At 35.7% G+C, this 16,199-nt stretch overlaps 1 protein-coding gene across 4 annotated transcripts in view; it reads right to left on the bottom strand.

The window, feature by feature from the left end:
• Positions 1–4,206, bottom strand: part of CDH10 (cadherin 10) — a 94,092-nt gene extending 89,886 nt beyond the window's left edge. Inside the window, exon 1 of one of the 4 annotated variants that reach the window (XM_015619544.3) lies at positions 4,186–4,206. The gene's annotated coding sequence lies outside the window, so the exon portion shown is untranslated. The other 3 variants (XM_015619542.1, XM_015619541.3, XM_015619543.1) reach the window with 3 other exon arrangements.
• Between the last annotated feature and the right edge of the window lie 11,993 nt (positions 4,207–16,199).

Below are 16,199 nucleotides of genomic sequence, written 5' to 3'. Positions count from 1 at the left end.
ACTGCATGTAAAAAGAAATGTGTATAAGGCTTCAACTGGCAATTTTTTGCCAGATTGCCCACATATTAAAAAATAGACTGATAGGCCAGTAGAGAGAATATATAAGCTCAATAGCCTTTGGTGTTCTGGCTTCCCACCAGATGAAAACAGAGCAATAGCAAAAAAGTGATCAGTTTCAGCTACATTTTTTTTTCAGATTTTTTTTACTTTTTTTTTTCTGTATGCAATAATGCAGCCTGTTAACTATAATATACATAGCTCCCAGAGATGATGATTTTTTTTCTATTGCTCTCTGAAAGAGTCATTAACCCACATAAATAGGTATGTTATGGAAGTCACCACACCAAGGACTCAAAGCTGAAGAGATGTAAATCCAGGAAACAAAAAACAAGCAAATTTTAATATAGGAGTTTCTTTTGGCCTAAAGACAGATTTGGAGAATATATAGCTCAGAATACCATTGCTGTTTCTTTTCTTTTTGCTTTTAAGTTTTACCAGAAGTTAGACAATAGAGGAATTATGGGTTTTTTTCTCAAAAAGGAAGTGTTCACATCAGTAGATCTGAAAGTGCAGGATGTGCAGCATGTGTGCTTTTTAATCACCAAATGTTTCAGTGAACTGTACTTTTAGTTTCTATGAGCTTTCATTGATAGTTACATTCTATTCAGAGCAAATGAAAGTGTGCTATGGTGTGGCATCCTTACATGCAGTGAAGTCACCCTTCATAATGTTCTACTCAGGCATATTTTAACTGCTCATGAGAGGATGGTTTTTATTTTTCTAATTCCAGTTTTCCTCCTTTACAATAAGTGATGTATCAAATAGTATGTTATTAAAAAGCCCATAGCAAATTCAGTAGTAGTACAGAACAAATATTCATGTGGTTCACTGAAGTCACTCACAAAATGTTCCCCAGACCTTTATATTCTGCCCAAATAATCAGTGGTTTTCTTTTACTTCTGTCAGTCATGTAATTAATAATAATGTCAAAGAATTAGCCACAGAGCAGGTTTTTTCAAATCTATGAAGGACATACTCTGAAGCCCAGTTGAAACACCTTGGTGTTCACAAACATGATTTCAGGTGATAATAATGAATGGATTAAAAATAATATTATCATAACCCCACATTCACCCCATTACTACTATTCAACAGTAGTTCAATCCTACTTTGACCCCCTGTACCAGTGCTGCAACCTAGTGGTACGACAGGGTAAAAATTATACTCCTTTTCAATCAGCCTCTAAGTATGGTTAGCAGACCTAGAGAAAAAAATCACTTGCATGGAATTATCCAGATGAGACAGGCTCTATTTCATTCTGTTCTTTCCTTGGGAAATCACGTTGAGATCAGGAAATTACTCTCTCAGAATCAGAGACAGATATTATCTTCAAATTAACCTTTTCTGACTTTTACATTTAATTATTTAACAAGGAAAAAAAAAACATTACTTAGCTGGAATTTGTATACTGCTTTGTATGTCTAGATGTGTATTTTATTAATCTCTCTCTACATTTAATTAATTCTATGCTCATTTGCCTCCACATATAACATTATTTTTCTGCATTTTTCAACTACTGCTAAGCACAGAAAAAAACAGTAGCCACAGTGTCTACTGTGAGCCCATTTCAGTATTTCATCATTCTTCACAGATCCTTTGTCTATTGAGAACATGCAAGTGTGAAGTTTTAGTGTACTTATACTCATTTATTCTAATGCAAAGCCAAAAAGAAAATTTAGGAATATATAAGATTCTACATACAGTCTTTTTAAAATGTATTTTGCTATTTTCTTTTCCAAGGTCTGTTTAAAGTATTATAAATATAAATGGTTAGAAAGGCAAGTAGCCAACACATAGTCTCCAATGCTACCCAAAGTTACAAAAAAATCAAATAATCAGGATCAGTTTTCAGCATAAATATATGCATTTTAATCAACACTCTTCAGACATTTCAGTGTTCCTATATACTTAATGTACACATTGACTTGACACCACACATGAAAAACCACAGACATAAATCTAAATTAAAATTAACAGAAACTGCTGCAAAAATGATTACCTATGCATTCAAACTTTTATGTAACAAAGTATATAAAAATATGAAAAGACTCCCTCAGGCCCAAAGTAGATTAAAAGTTGATAATCCAAGAAGTATTCCTCTCTTGAAATAAATCCATATTGACTCTAGTTAGCTGGTTTTCAACTCTTGAGGAAGATAACCTGTTTCCTTCTTGCTTTCCTTAGTTCCCTAAGTTCCTTCTTTCATTTCCTCCTCTAAAAGAGCACAGACTGCTATTACATTCAAAAGGTAAGCAGTTGATATAAAAGTTTGTGTAGCTGTAAAAATCTCAATAAATCCTAGTACCAGACTCGTAATATTCCTAGTAAATGACACATGTGTAAAGGATTTAGAGATTCAAAAGTGTGTTCCAGTCTCCCACTCTCTGCTTTTTCCCTCCAGTAATATCACCGTGTAAATTTAAAGCCTACTACCTTTAAAAGAAAAAAAAAAAAAAAAAGACACTATTTTCTCTATTTTTTGCAGACCTGCTTCCTCACACTGTGCACATACTCACACGCTCACATATGCAACCACACATACATGCACAACAAGTTGTATAATTAAGAAAATACCTTCAAAGCAACGGGAGTGCTGCTGGGATAATACAGAAGCTTTTACTGAAATGAAAGACGAAGATTATAGGCAACAGCTCCATTTGTGTGGAAGCAACAGAGATGATAGGTCCGTTTTAAAATGCTGGTTGCTATTTGTCACTGATTGCACGTGTAGATGCATTCTCCTAGGCTGAAGGGCTGTTAGATTTTTACAGCTGCAACTAGTATCATGTACAGTATGAGCCTATTGAAAATTTCTTATGCAGCTGACAATGCCATCAATAGTTAGTAGTTGGGAGCATGGATTTAGATTTGTATTGTGCTGAATTAATTTAACACCACATCAAATATGGATTTTATTGCAGCAGTGACAATAAATGCTCACACAGGTGCAGACTGAATTTTTCCTTCCTCCACCTTTTCCCTTCTACCCCCTGGTTTTCCCTTCTCCCTCCACTCCCCCTTTACTGAAATGTCAAACCAGGCAATTTTTTCCCCATCTGTGTGCATATAGCTCCGCACAGATATTTGAAATATTGCCTGTATATTGCCTGTATCCACTCTGCTATCCCTCTCCGCAGGGATTTCCTTCATAAAAAGCATTTTCTGTGAGTGTGGATAATTATTCTGAAATTCAACCCAGGGCAGAACGATTAACAGTGAAACCTGACTTGCACAGGTACACAGAAAGTGAGGGCACATATGTGTATGTTTCATGTTATGTTCATAACTGCTACACTATGAAACATTGTGCTTTTTTTCAATTCAATTAGACTTGTTCCCCTCATACTGAATTTGCCAGAACTGACTATAGATGGAAACTGCTGCTCAAAAGACAGCCTGCTCACTAGGAGAAAAAAAAAAAAATAAAAAAATATATATATATAAAATTCTTGGTGTTTCAATCCTGAACGCATATGATGATATTGGTTTACTTTGAGGAGAGAATGCACAGCAGTTATTTCCTATCCCTTGTCTCATTACTCCTGACACGTATTTATAAAATGCAAAAAGTTGTATACAGTGGAGCAAATATACGAATTGCATTAAACAACATATTGCTCTAATATAATGACTGTAATAGCATCAACAGAAGGAAAACAAGAACGGTTCCTACCTTTTATTCTGCTGAGAAAGTCAAGTAGTGTCCACCCCAACCAAACTGAAAAACGAGCTTTTAGAGTCCTTTTTTTTTGGTCAGTTTTCTCCCGTTATTTTTTAAGACTGATCCTACTTGGATCTAACTCCGGTTTTTCTCCCAGCGTCACTTAACTCTGGACAGTCCGGAACCAAAGCTAAGGGGGAGCTCTCCCTCCGATTGGTTTTCATTCAGAGCTTCTGATTTACGAGGAGAAAAAAAAAAAAAAAAAAAAAAAAAAAAAAAAAGAAAACCCAAGAAAAATCCCCACACCACCAAAAACCAGGAGGCACCAGCACAGACACGGACACGGGCAGCGTGCACAGACACTCACACACACACACCTCTCACTCTCCCTGCTCGGAGGGGAGCGGGAGAGGCGCTGCTGCTGCTGCTGCTGCTGCTGCTGGAGCTGGAGCCGCAGCTCTTACCCTGGCAAGGAAGGTTGGAGCCCGGGGAAGTGCAGTCTTGCCGAGCACACAGTGATTTGCAAGTGAATGCGGTGGGAGGGTACAGCAAACGGAAAGCTTTTCTTGTGAAAGCCTGTCGCCCTCCCTTCGCTGCCAGAATGGCTCTCTGGCTTTGAAGGCTAAGCCTCATCTGCTTAGCTTGTCGTAATAATGAATACTGAAAACACCTCCACTTTTTTCTGTGGTGTGTTTTTCTTCATTAAATGTAACCACTTCTTTGTAGCACCAGCGGTCTTACAGCAGTGTTTATAAAAGATATATATTTTTTAAAAAATAGCATGCTGCCAAGTTAAAGGAAAACCTTTGAGGACTGAGATGAAACCAGAGAGTAATTATTTTCTTCACTGAACTGCTTTTGCTATTAGATTAGTAACATTCTTCCTCACACCTCACTGTTTTGCCTTATGATTACTACAAAACAAGACAGGTTCATATAAAATTAGATATGTTCACATTTCCAGAGGTTCTAAAAAAAAATTCAGCATCACTACTAATTTCCCATTATTATTTTTCCCCAGTTGGTACTTGTGATGCCTGCTTTTATTTTAGTCATCGTATTTGGACTTCATATTTTGCAATGTGTTTCTTTTCATTGAGTTAATCTGTGTTGGTTTCATGTTTCTAATACAGCAAATTGGACTTAGCACAATCCTCCTTGGATCATATCAAATTCAATCCTTTCACTGTGATACTGTAGACAGTTATGTGTACATTAGTTAGAAGAGATTTAACAAATAGTCACATAAGATTAAACCAATGGATGTCAGTATTGCTCTATTTAAGAAGTGTCATAAGAGGCTTTCTCTGGTTGCAAAAAAAAGTCTTTTTAAAAAAAAATGGGAAAGCCAAATTCTCTTAAAACAGAAGTTCAAAAATGTATTTGGGAGTGAGGAAGAAAGTAACAATGAAAACTATTTCATTATTAGAAAATCTAATACAGAAATACTTAGCTCACTGTGTGTTCTTAGGCTACTCAGTGTTAACTGTTCTGCTTGTTTTTAGCTGCTTTCAGGAGAAAATACAATTAAAAAAAAAAAGAAGAAATAAAAAGGTAAGATTATTACCACAACTGGTATCATTTTCTAATGTAACCACCTGCTGTTGCTTCCCTTTATCTGTAATCATCAGTAGGAACAGAAACGACCCATCACCTAAGCACAACCTTTTTGCAGATGAGCAAGTCAGCATTTCAGTAACATGCTACACTAGCATGCGAAGACGTCATCTGGAGATGGAAACAAGTAAAACAACAAAATGCCAAGTGGTGGGAGCAGAGTGAATCTCTTTTTACTGCCATATATGAAATTATTTTGTTTTGAAAAATTCATCTACCCTGACAGATTTTTAATCTTTTGAGGAAAGCAATTAAATTAGTTGGCTTTCATTGCACTTGGGCTCATAAATACAGTGCCACGTATAAAACCTCTTAGAAGGTAGAAAAAAAAAATAGTCTTTCCTTCTCCCTTTCCCATTCTTTTATCAATATAAAAATCAGAACTGCCATGTACCACTCTGCTCCTGGTTTCCAAAGACTCATTCTCAGTCCTTTGACAAGAAAGGAGAGGACTGAAGGATCTAACTCAAGCTTCCTAGTCTCTACCACCATTTGACACTACACTAGGTAAAGATGCATTCACAGTTCCCAGTAATCCTTGTGGAACTGGCAATATTATTGAGGCACCTGTGCTGTCTTCCAAGTTACAGGCTTATTTATGCCAAACTGGAAACATAAGATTCTTTTATTTAGGCAAATCCTCTCATATTGGTCTGAAGGTAAAGTTCATGGAACTTCCTTTTCGGACTTTACCAACTGCACTTCTGTCTCCTAACATATTAGATTTAGGCTTTGATCCCATAGCAGAATGCTAAGAATTACGTTAGAATAAAAGTTGCACTTTCAGAGTAGTAATACTAACAAATTAAATTATGATGGAGTTACAAATATGTGCAAATGTACATACATGGATGCAAAATAGTTTTTGAAAGCTGGACTGCTTTTTGGATGATGAACAGAATATTAAGTGCTGAATATTAAGGTTAAAACCTCATCTCTTTTTAACATTTCTCTCATTTGCAACCATGAAGTTGGTAATAAATGACAATTTGTGTATATGCACGTAAATCTATTCTGCAAATGCACACACACATACACACAGAGAACTATGCCAAATTTTGAAATCAAGGAAATAAATGGAATAATTCAGGAAAAAGGAGGTCAGAGACCCTGACTGTGTGCTTACACCCTTTTCTGAGAAGTATTTTGGTACATTTCTTCTAGGGTTTTATTCAGATGAACCTATCTTATCCTAGAGAGATATTAATTTATTTAGGCATAGTTTCTGCAAGTCACACTTGTACCCTTAAACTGGACTGACTTTGGGAGTTAAGGTTTAACTCTAGAAAAGCCATACTTTGTCACATATGACTGTTGTTATTGGTCAGCTGCTTAAAATTCAGTGTCTATGAATACTGATAGCATATGGACATCTAAGGAAAAATATTTATTCAACCATATACTTATTCATATACATGACAGTAACTTTAAAACAAGGTGGCATCATAACCTATTTTTAACACTGCCTAATACTTCCCATTACAACAGTCCATTTTTAGTTACTCATAAACTTACCAAACAAATTATTTAGGATTAAATTTTCTACGCTGATGGTTTGCCTTGGGCAGAAATCATTTAAAAACATTTCAGCCAAAATGATACTGAAATTTCAGAGAATCGGGAAAAATTATACAGATTAAATTTTCTCACAGGAGTGAAGCAACCTTCATGTTTTGAGGGCAGGATGTGAAACTCCACAGGGTACAGCTGGCCTTTGAGTCACAGAAGCTTACCAATGGGGACAGATTAGGTCAAGGAACATGAAAATAAAGGGTGGAAGAAGCAAGAGTGGAGGCTGGAGGACTCATTCTTCTTGGCCAGCTAAGGGAAAAAAAAACAACAAAAAATTAAAAAACAAACCAACAGCATACTTCTGGACAAAGAAACAAGAAGGAAGAAATAGTGGCAGAATAGGGGGAAAGAAATAAATTCACAGAAACTGAACAAGGAAACATGAGGTGGGGAAAAACAGAAAAAGCATATGAGATGCAAAGCTAGACAGACAAAGATCTTACCAGAGACTGTGGAGTTGCTTTTTGCTATCTCTGTCTTCAAGGTAAGCAGTTTTATAATCTGAAATTATATATCTACTCCCACACTACAGTGGAGATGCTTTCCTTTCTTTTCATTTCTGGTTACAATATTGGTTTTCCGTAGGCCAACGGTTGCATTTTTAGGAAGATGGAAAGGTATAAGAAAGATGAGAAAGAAATGTCTGGAATTAGATCCCATTCTCCTAAACATTGCTACTGGCAAATGTCTGTCCTGCCTACTGGAATTCTCTGCACTCAGTGTTGGCCCACATGCATGCATGACATCACATTAGTAAGCTCATGAGCCCTTGAAATACTGATCAGTGTGGTGCTTGTAAAGACTCCAAACCTTGCAATGGCCTGTTTCTCCATGGTTTTATTCCCCATATATATAAAAATATGATTTTTTTTTTTGTTTCTATAACATGTACAGAGAAACCTAACAATAAAAGTCAAAAGCTCCAAAATTAATGAAGGCCAGAATTCTTTGTTATAAATAAAGAAAGCTAAACTAAAGTATTGTAGTGCATATATGAAAAGAAATCAATTTATTATTCATATATCCTAATTATTATCCATATCCCTTCACACAATCCTGAAAGTAGCCTTCATCAATGCACAAGATGGGCTGGTTTATGGGTATGTCACAGTCTGGCAACAGTTGTCTAGAAAATATTGTCTTTTATGGTGGCCAGAAAATTTGTAGGGAATGGAGCTGAATGGAGGGGAAAACAGAAGTTTTCACAATGAAAACATTCTTCTTTGAACAAGACAATATCTAATCCTCTGCCACTTACACCTGCTTGATGTTGAACACTCTACTTGAACCAGATATCTTTAATGGTTGCTTTCCTGTTATGTCTTATTATTTCCAAGTTTCTGATTGAAGTGCTAGATCTGATATAAAGAAGTGCTGAACACTCAGTTTCATGTGCTAAAGTAACAGCAAAAATTGTAAAAGTCTGATTCTCTGTGTTTTCACTAAGTCAATCTTCTGATCATGGTCTCTATGTCTTAAATTCTATTTTTTGGAAAAGGTTAAATCTCATGGCCCCAAGTCAGACACTTAGTAAGAGGACAAGCTAATGTTTAGAAAACCTTAATGTTAGGAGCTACAGAAGTCATTAAGAATTATGCAAAAAAGCAGGATTTGAAAAGCATGTCCCAAACAAAGTCATACACTATATTGAATAATCACAATGAAGCAGATTTTATTTTTTTTTTAAGAGAATATGTGTCTTAAAGGCAATAATCTAGGAAAATATATGATTGTTATGCACCATATCGTAGCTGCTGGATAAGCAAATAATTTTAATAGTTTCCAAAATTATGTAAGTTTGAATCTAAAGTCTTAGCTCTTTTCTTCTACAATGACTACATGCACATCTGAAATGTTGATTATTTATTCCTGAAATGCCCATGAATGTACTAGGTACTTAGGTATGGAGTCTAGTTGGAGGCCACTTGTTAGCAGCATATCCCAAGGACGAGTACCAGGGACAACACTGTTGAACATTTTCATTAGTTGTCTGGATAACAGGGCAGACAGTTTGCTGCTGACACAAAACTGGGAGGAGTGGCTGGTGGGCCATGCTGCCATTGAGGCACCTCAACAGGCTGGAGAAATGGGAACCTCAGGAAGTTCAGCAAGGTGAAGTGCAAAGTTCTGCATCTGGGGAGGAACAACCCATGTATTCCTACCAGTGTATTCCAGAAAGTGACCAACTTGTCAGAAAAGGACCTGGTGGGTCTGCTGGACACCATGCTGAACAGGAGCCAGCAAGGTGCCCTTTCTGCAAAGCAGGCTGACAATGCAAAATACTGCCAGCAGGTCAAGGGAGGGGATCCTTCCTCCCTGATCAACACTGGCAAGGCCATGCCTGGTGTCCTTTGTCCAGTTCTAGGCATCCCAGTACAAGAGAGACATGGACACACTGGAGAGAATCCACTAAAGAGCACCTCACATATGAGGAGAGGCTGAGAGAGCTGCAACATTTTGAGAGAAGTGATGTGAAGAGAGAAGGCTTGGGGAGATTTTATCAGTGTGCACAAGCACCTGAGGGGAGGGTACAAAGAGGACAGAGCCAGGCTCTTTTCTGAGCTGCCCAGTGATAGGACCAGAGGCAGTGGGCACAAAACAAAACCCAAGAGGTTCCTCTGAACATCGGGAAACACTTTCATGCTATGTCCTGAGCACTGATACAGGTTGTCCAGATGGTTGTGGAGTATCTGTCCTTGGAAATATTTAAAAGCTGTCTAGGCATGGTCCTGGGCATCCAGCTCTAGATGGGCTTTTGTGAGAATGGCTGGATTGGATGAGGCAACCTCCAGAAGTCTCTTAGAACCATAAAAGTGTAAAGATAAATAGTAGATAGAGATGACAGTAATAAAGGAGCAGAGGATGCCATGTCAAACAGTCTATGTACTGTGGGGGAACACATTGGTAGTACTAGGAACAAAAGGAAGAAGGAGCAAAATATTTCACAGTGCATGAATTAAGAAAAAAATCCAACACAATACCCTATTACTCTTCTAAAAGTAGCATTGCCTCTCCATTCCATCCAGTAGTCTTCATACCCACTGCTGCTCTGACAATGCCACATTTTCCTATAACTCTTAATGCAGTCTCAGCAACATCTTACAATGTCCTGACTTCTGTTATAAATCCCTCTTTATCTATTGTTATAGAAAAAAAAACCACCATCAAAAATGTTGTTTGACTACTTTGAGTTTCTAGCACCTCATTTTAACCAAAACATGTGTTTTTTTGCAATTTTTGAAATCTAAAGTTAAGTAGCTGGCTCCAAAGAATCAGTCCAACATCCAGTCTTTCATTCATTACAGTTAGTCTAAAATGGGCACATCCTGGTATGTGCTAAAACTTTTTCACTTTTATAAATCATCTGCATTCCTACTCCTCTATCTTAGACTGCACTTTTTCTGATGCTATAAGTGAATTTTAGTACAATTAACTAAAAAAGTTCATGCTTACATAGAAAACATGTACAAAAATGGAATTGTGACTTTTATAAACAAAACATGATTCATACAGGAGTCGATACACAGAAAAGATTAAATTAAGAAATTATGACAACCAAAAAAGGTGTCAAAAGTATATATTATGTAAAAACTTGTCTTTGGTTTACTTAATAATTATAGAAAATAAATGTAACAATCAGAGAGACAAATCTTTATGGATTATTGGTAGCAGTCTTCAACTAGCCTATCATTTCTTTACCAGTTAGGATAGACTGTGCTTTTATAAAGTAATGCTTTATTAATAAAAGCAAGCAGAAGTCTTTGGATAGAATAACTGTTCTCTGACTTGGAGAAAAATTATTTCTGTACAAAACTATGAAAATAAATACGAACAAACACACCTTTACTTGACTTCACTAAATTACTCTGTGGATTTCCCTTTTTCAAGTCAGACAGTTGTCCTTTATTTTTTTTGTTAGTACTAGTTCAAGCCTGGTTAAAGTTAATCTGCAGATATAAAACATTACACAGTGTAAAAAACCCACTGTGCTGCAAAATGTCCTTAGTAATAGTTATGTGAAGGTTGCCAGATCTCTCTTTTCCTTGATCTTTCCATTTCTTAGTTTTCATTCAGTGATAACTGCACCAGAAATGTTGTAATTACAAAAACTTGTTCTTTGATTCCCACCTAGAATTAACGTCTCTCAGAATTCCTAAGTAAATTATAGTTTTTATACTTTAGGCTTATTGACATGTTTGCTTTACATGCATGGTTTTGATTTAATATCATATGCCAGTGTTGTTATACATAGATCTGTCCCTGCAGTTTCATAAGGAGGTTTAGTGTCATTCCGTTACAGTTGAATAAGAATGTGCATGTAAATGCAATTGCAAATAAATTAACAAATACACAAGAAATCCTTCCTCCCTTGATAACATATCTAGAAGAACACAGATTAAATGTATCAATTTTGCATTTGGCAAGTGTGGTGGTGATACATTAAGAACAGCTAAACTGCTAACCATCTTTAGATCAATTGCTCACAATTGAAAGAAACTATATTCCCTCAGAGACCAAAATCAAATTCAGTATACATTTTCAGTCTAAATAATACCAGGAATTATATTTATAGACAAAAGCAGACAGTAAATCATAACCCTGCCCAGTAGAAAAGACAAAAATACAAAAAAATGCTACATTTCAACATGTGTATTATGTTGCTTCTATATTACATTTGAATTTAGAGACTTAGGGACATTTTAAGCTCCTTAGTCATGGAATGGTTCATATGCAATTAGCTGGATCCACATTGACTCTTCTCAGCTTTGACAGATTATGAAAAGTTCTACTCTTGTGCTATCATCTACTTGTCAAGAGGTACACCTTCAAGTTAGTCTAGCATATAAGAAGTGAAATATGAAGTGAAATAAAGAATGGACCTGTTATTTCTTATGCTGTTCTTGTTATGGGTCAAGTTTCCAAAGTACAAAGCAATACACCTGAGGAAATGTTTTTTTCCACAGAACCTATCTCATAGAGAATGACATATGGAGGGCACAAGTCGGATAAAGAAAAAACATTAAAAAAACCAACAACAACAACAAAAAATAATCCCCTCCAATTCTTAGCAGGTCACAGATGATTTGCAAGTCAAGCTGCAATTAGCAGGTCTGGAAGTCCCATTAGTAGTCTTTTCTATTCCTTCTAAATTTTCACCTATAAATCCTCCTGCAGGAATTAGCCGCATGGTTGTACTCCATCTTTACCTTGAAACACCTCCTTAGGAGAGATTTTACTAGGACTGGATGAGAATTCGTGTTCTGTCTGAGAATACAAAACTATGTAACAGCAGATGTTGTAGAATGTTTTATATTTACTCATTAGAATTGATTCAGATATCTCTTCTTTTACAGGTTCTCTTCACAAGAGCATGTAGTGACAGGACAAGGGGGAATGACATCAAACTGAATGAGGGCAGATTGTATTAGGTATTAGGAAAAAAAATTCTTTACTGTGAGGATGATGATGCACTGGAACACGTTCCACAGAGAAGCTGTGGATGATCCATCCCTGGAAGTGTACATTACCAGGCTGGATGGAGCTCTTTGCAACCTGGTCAAGTGAAAGGTGTCCCTACCCATGGCAGGGGTTGGAACAAAATTATGTTTAAGGTCCCTTCCAACCTAAACTGTTCTATGACTCTATGATTCTTGATTAGCAAGCCTAAGCATATTCAATCCCTTCTATCTATAATTAGACGAGGACAAACTCATTGGTTAGAGAGACAGAAGTTGTCCAACAACGTAAAAGTGATGTGGCATTGAGTGGTTTACATCCTACCAAAAATAACAGCAATGATAAGTCCCCTATTAAATATCAACCTGGTGTCCTCCAAATAGTTCAGACAATATTCATTTCTATTCCAGATAGTCTGAACAATAATCCAGTCTTGATAATAGGTAGAGGGAGTCTTATCTATAATTTCTTACTTAGTACCAAAACTCAGATAGGAAACCAGGAGTTTGAGTTCATATGCTTAAAATGAATGCATTTAAATACTACAGAAGTGATAAGGTGGAACCTAGGATCTTTATCAAAAAGCAAATCAGATTAAAAAACATGCAAATCAAATACTTCCAGATTCTGCTTATAGCTGTTTCATGTTTTTGTTTTTTTTTAAGGGACATCATATACAAACCAGAAGCTTGTCTACACATATAAAATACTTGGTATATATAAACTGACCAAGACATAGTCTGATATCCAGATGTAAGAAGAGAGCTTCAGTTTTGCTCACATATTTTTGAGTAGAGGTAAAGGAAAACAAAAGGTGAGGAAAAATTAAGGTGCCTTTGTAAAACAAGAAAATTATAACTTGTATAGGTGGATGTTAAAAGATGTGTACCAAGCAGAGGCAGTCTTATTATTCTTGTAACAAAAGAACAAGACATTGAAATAACAAATGTTAGCATCTTTTCTTAACATCAGAGTTTACCCCGAGCACCCAATCACAAAGTTGAATCTCTTATCTGTATGTTTTCCTTTGAATTAAGGGGGAAAGCCCCAAAACAGGCTCCCTCCCATAAAATAGAAGGATTACACTTTGAAACAAACAAACAATAAGATGATAATTGACTGAAACTCTGCATCTGTGCCTAAACAATATAGCCATTGCATAATGTTGCACATGCCATATTTTTCTTTTTTTACCCCTCCCAGTAGTATGCCTAAATTTCTTGTTTTAAATTTTCCTGGCTGCTACAGGAATAGAAGTATCTTTCTCTGAGGAAGGAGTGAAAATACAAGGAGTAGAAATATGAGGAGTAAAAATTTTCAGGGAGTAAAAATACAAGGAGTAAAAATAGAAGGTCAAACAACTCATCTTAGTTTGCAAAACCACCATCAATATCTGTGAGCAGAACTGTTTGTTTTCTAAGCTCTGTATTCAGGTGTTACAGATTTATTTTTTCTGGAAAATTTAGTAAAATCATCTGCTTCCCTATTTCAAAAACAATACCAGAGACATACCAGTCAGGAGACTTGTAGAGATTTAGGTCTTAAGTAGCACCCTTATTTTTGATTAGAATTCATGCTCCTCATATTTCAGTGGTGTGCCAAACGGACACAGAGCTCACAGACTGCAGAAAAAGGACTGTCCTCATCTGACATGAAAGACTTCAGAACGCAGAGTGCTCAACTCTAACACCAGGGGCAAGTTACTTGAAGTCAACAAGTGTTCCTATCCATGTTTGAATGACACAGTTGTTCCTTCTTAAATCTTGATCCGATCTTTCTGTATTGAGAAAAATCCTACTGAAGTGTCACTGAAAGAATGTCTCATTTTCAAGTTAGTCCTTTGCTGATTCATGTAAAAATATCAGCACTTACATTGTGTGCAGAACTATCATCATTAAGCTTTATGAAAAAGAGACACATTAATTGTCAAAAAGAAAGTTTTAGCCAAAGAGCAACATACAAAATTGTTATTTAAAATCATGTGATAGCTACAGGCAAGCCTCCTTTTAGAAATGGATATTTCCAGAGTACGCAAATGTATACATAACCAAGGACATGGCTATGCACATACATTATCTGAAAATTTAGTCTGTAGTTAATGTTAGAAGTCATCATCATTTGATGTCCAGTTAGTGTTTTAAATAAAATCACTTTATTGCTTGGACAACCGCCCAACGAATAAGGACCCACATGATAAATATGCACACATAAAAATCACCATCAGAACTCATTAGAGTAGAAACCTTGTTGGCAGACTCAACAAAAACGGAAAGAAGTTTTTCTTAGGTGACAGCATAACATCTGATAACAAAATAAAATAGGATGAACAAACACAGAAAGCACAAGCAAAGGGAACTGCCTATGAAGTCAGATGAGTTTAAAATTTGATTGAATCAAAATCATGTGAAAGATAAAGAGTGTGATGCTTTTTTGTTGATTTTCATGGCTTAGTCAAAATAAGGCAAGGGAAAATTCTTGCAAATAGCGTAACGAAACATAGTTAAACAAGTATTTACAAGATACTGTATATTACTCCTGTGTATAGCATTATGTTTCTGTAATATTGCACACTTCCTGGCATAAACAATAATTGAAATGCTATTTTTGTGTTTTGTTAGATATTTTAATAGCAACAGATATTATATTCTTCACTACTTGAAATTTAGAAATTGTTACATTTATATTTCTCCAAATGTAAATGTAAAACTGTTCTGAAGGTTTACACATATATTTGTTACCACAGTAATATTACCAACTGTTTCTTATCTTCTGAAAAATACACTGATACATAAAGGGAATATACTGGATAAAATTAAACAGATACCATTCTAGAAAAATATTCCTCTGTGACAAGATATTTTTATGCAGGAGTCAGGAAGTGACCTAAAAGTTACCAGAAAGTAATTTACCTTCAAACTCTGACTCTTTGTCATTTTAGCAAAGTATGGCCTTTAGTAACATAGTAACATAATAATAAAATAAACCTCAAAAAAAGGATTCACCATTCAGTCATTTAATACTTAATTTTTTTCTTCAAAAATATTACAATACAGCACAAAATTAATTTCACATACAGCTTTCTAAAGGACCGTAATATTTTAGCCTCAGGACAATAGCGTTACGAAAGGAAAAATCAAACAAACCCAAACCAAACAAACCCGAACCAAACAAACCAACAAAAAACAAAACTCAGTCAAAGAGAACCCAAATCAGCCAACACCCTCTTATAGCTTATCTTCAAACTGAACATCAGACAAAAGGCCTGGGTATGCTCTCTTGTTAGGTCGTTTATTCTGCTACATTCTGATCCCAAAAAAGCAAGTATTCAAGAGTTCCGACTTCTGGCATTTTTTAATTATGCTTCTGTGCAGTATAACATGAAGTTATAAGGTATAATGAAGGCCTACGGGAGACTATTAGCACAGTTTTTTTTGGACCTAGCAAATAATTTTTAATATTTATTTTGTCTAAATGCCATAAGCAGAATTAGTAATTAAGAGATGCACACAAAAGAACGGAACTCTGAAAACCAGACTATCATTGTTTAACATTTTTCACTTAATATTGCCATTGTTTAGCTTTTGATTTTTAATAAAAATAGTAAACAAAAAAAATTATTTAAAATGTAATGTTCTCTTAGGTCTCAGGACAGTTAAATTGTATAAAAAATACAATGCACTCAGGGAGAACATCATGACAGCCTCCTAGGTTTCATCATGAAGAAAAGAACATTTCTGAATCTTTGAAAAACTGACATAACTTACATGAATCAAAAAATGTAAAATTTAACATTAAACTGTGAAAGATGTAAGTTAATGCCTGGAACATAACT

The sequence above is a fragment of the Parus major genome, chromosome 2 (genome assembly GCF_001522545.3).
Source record: "Parus major isolate Abel chromosome 2, Parus_major1.1, whole genome shotgun sequence".
In the NCBI taxonomy this organism is placed as follows: Eukaryota; Metazoa; Chordata; class Aves; order Passeriformes; family Paridae; genus Parus; species Parus major.
The sequence above is the reverse complement of the archived record's forward strand: the minus strand, read 5'-3'. Positions and strand labels throughout refer to the sequence as shown.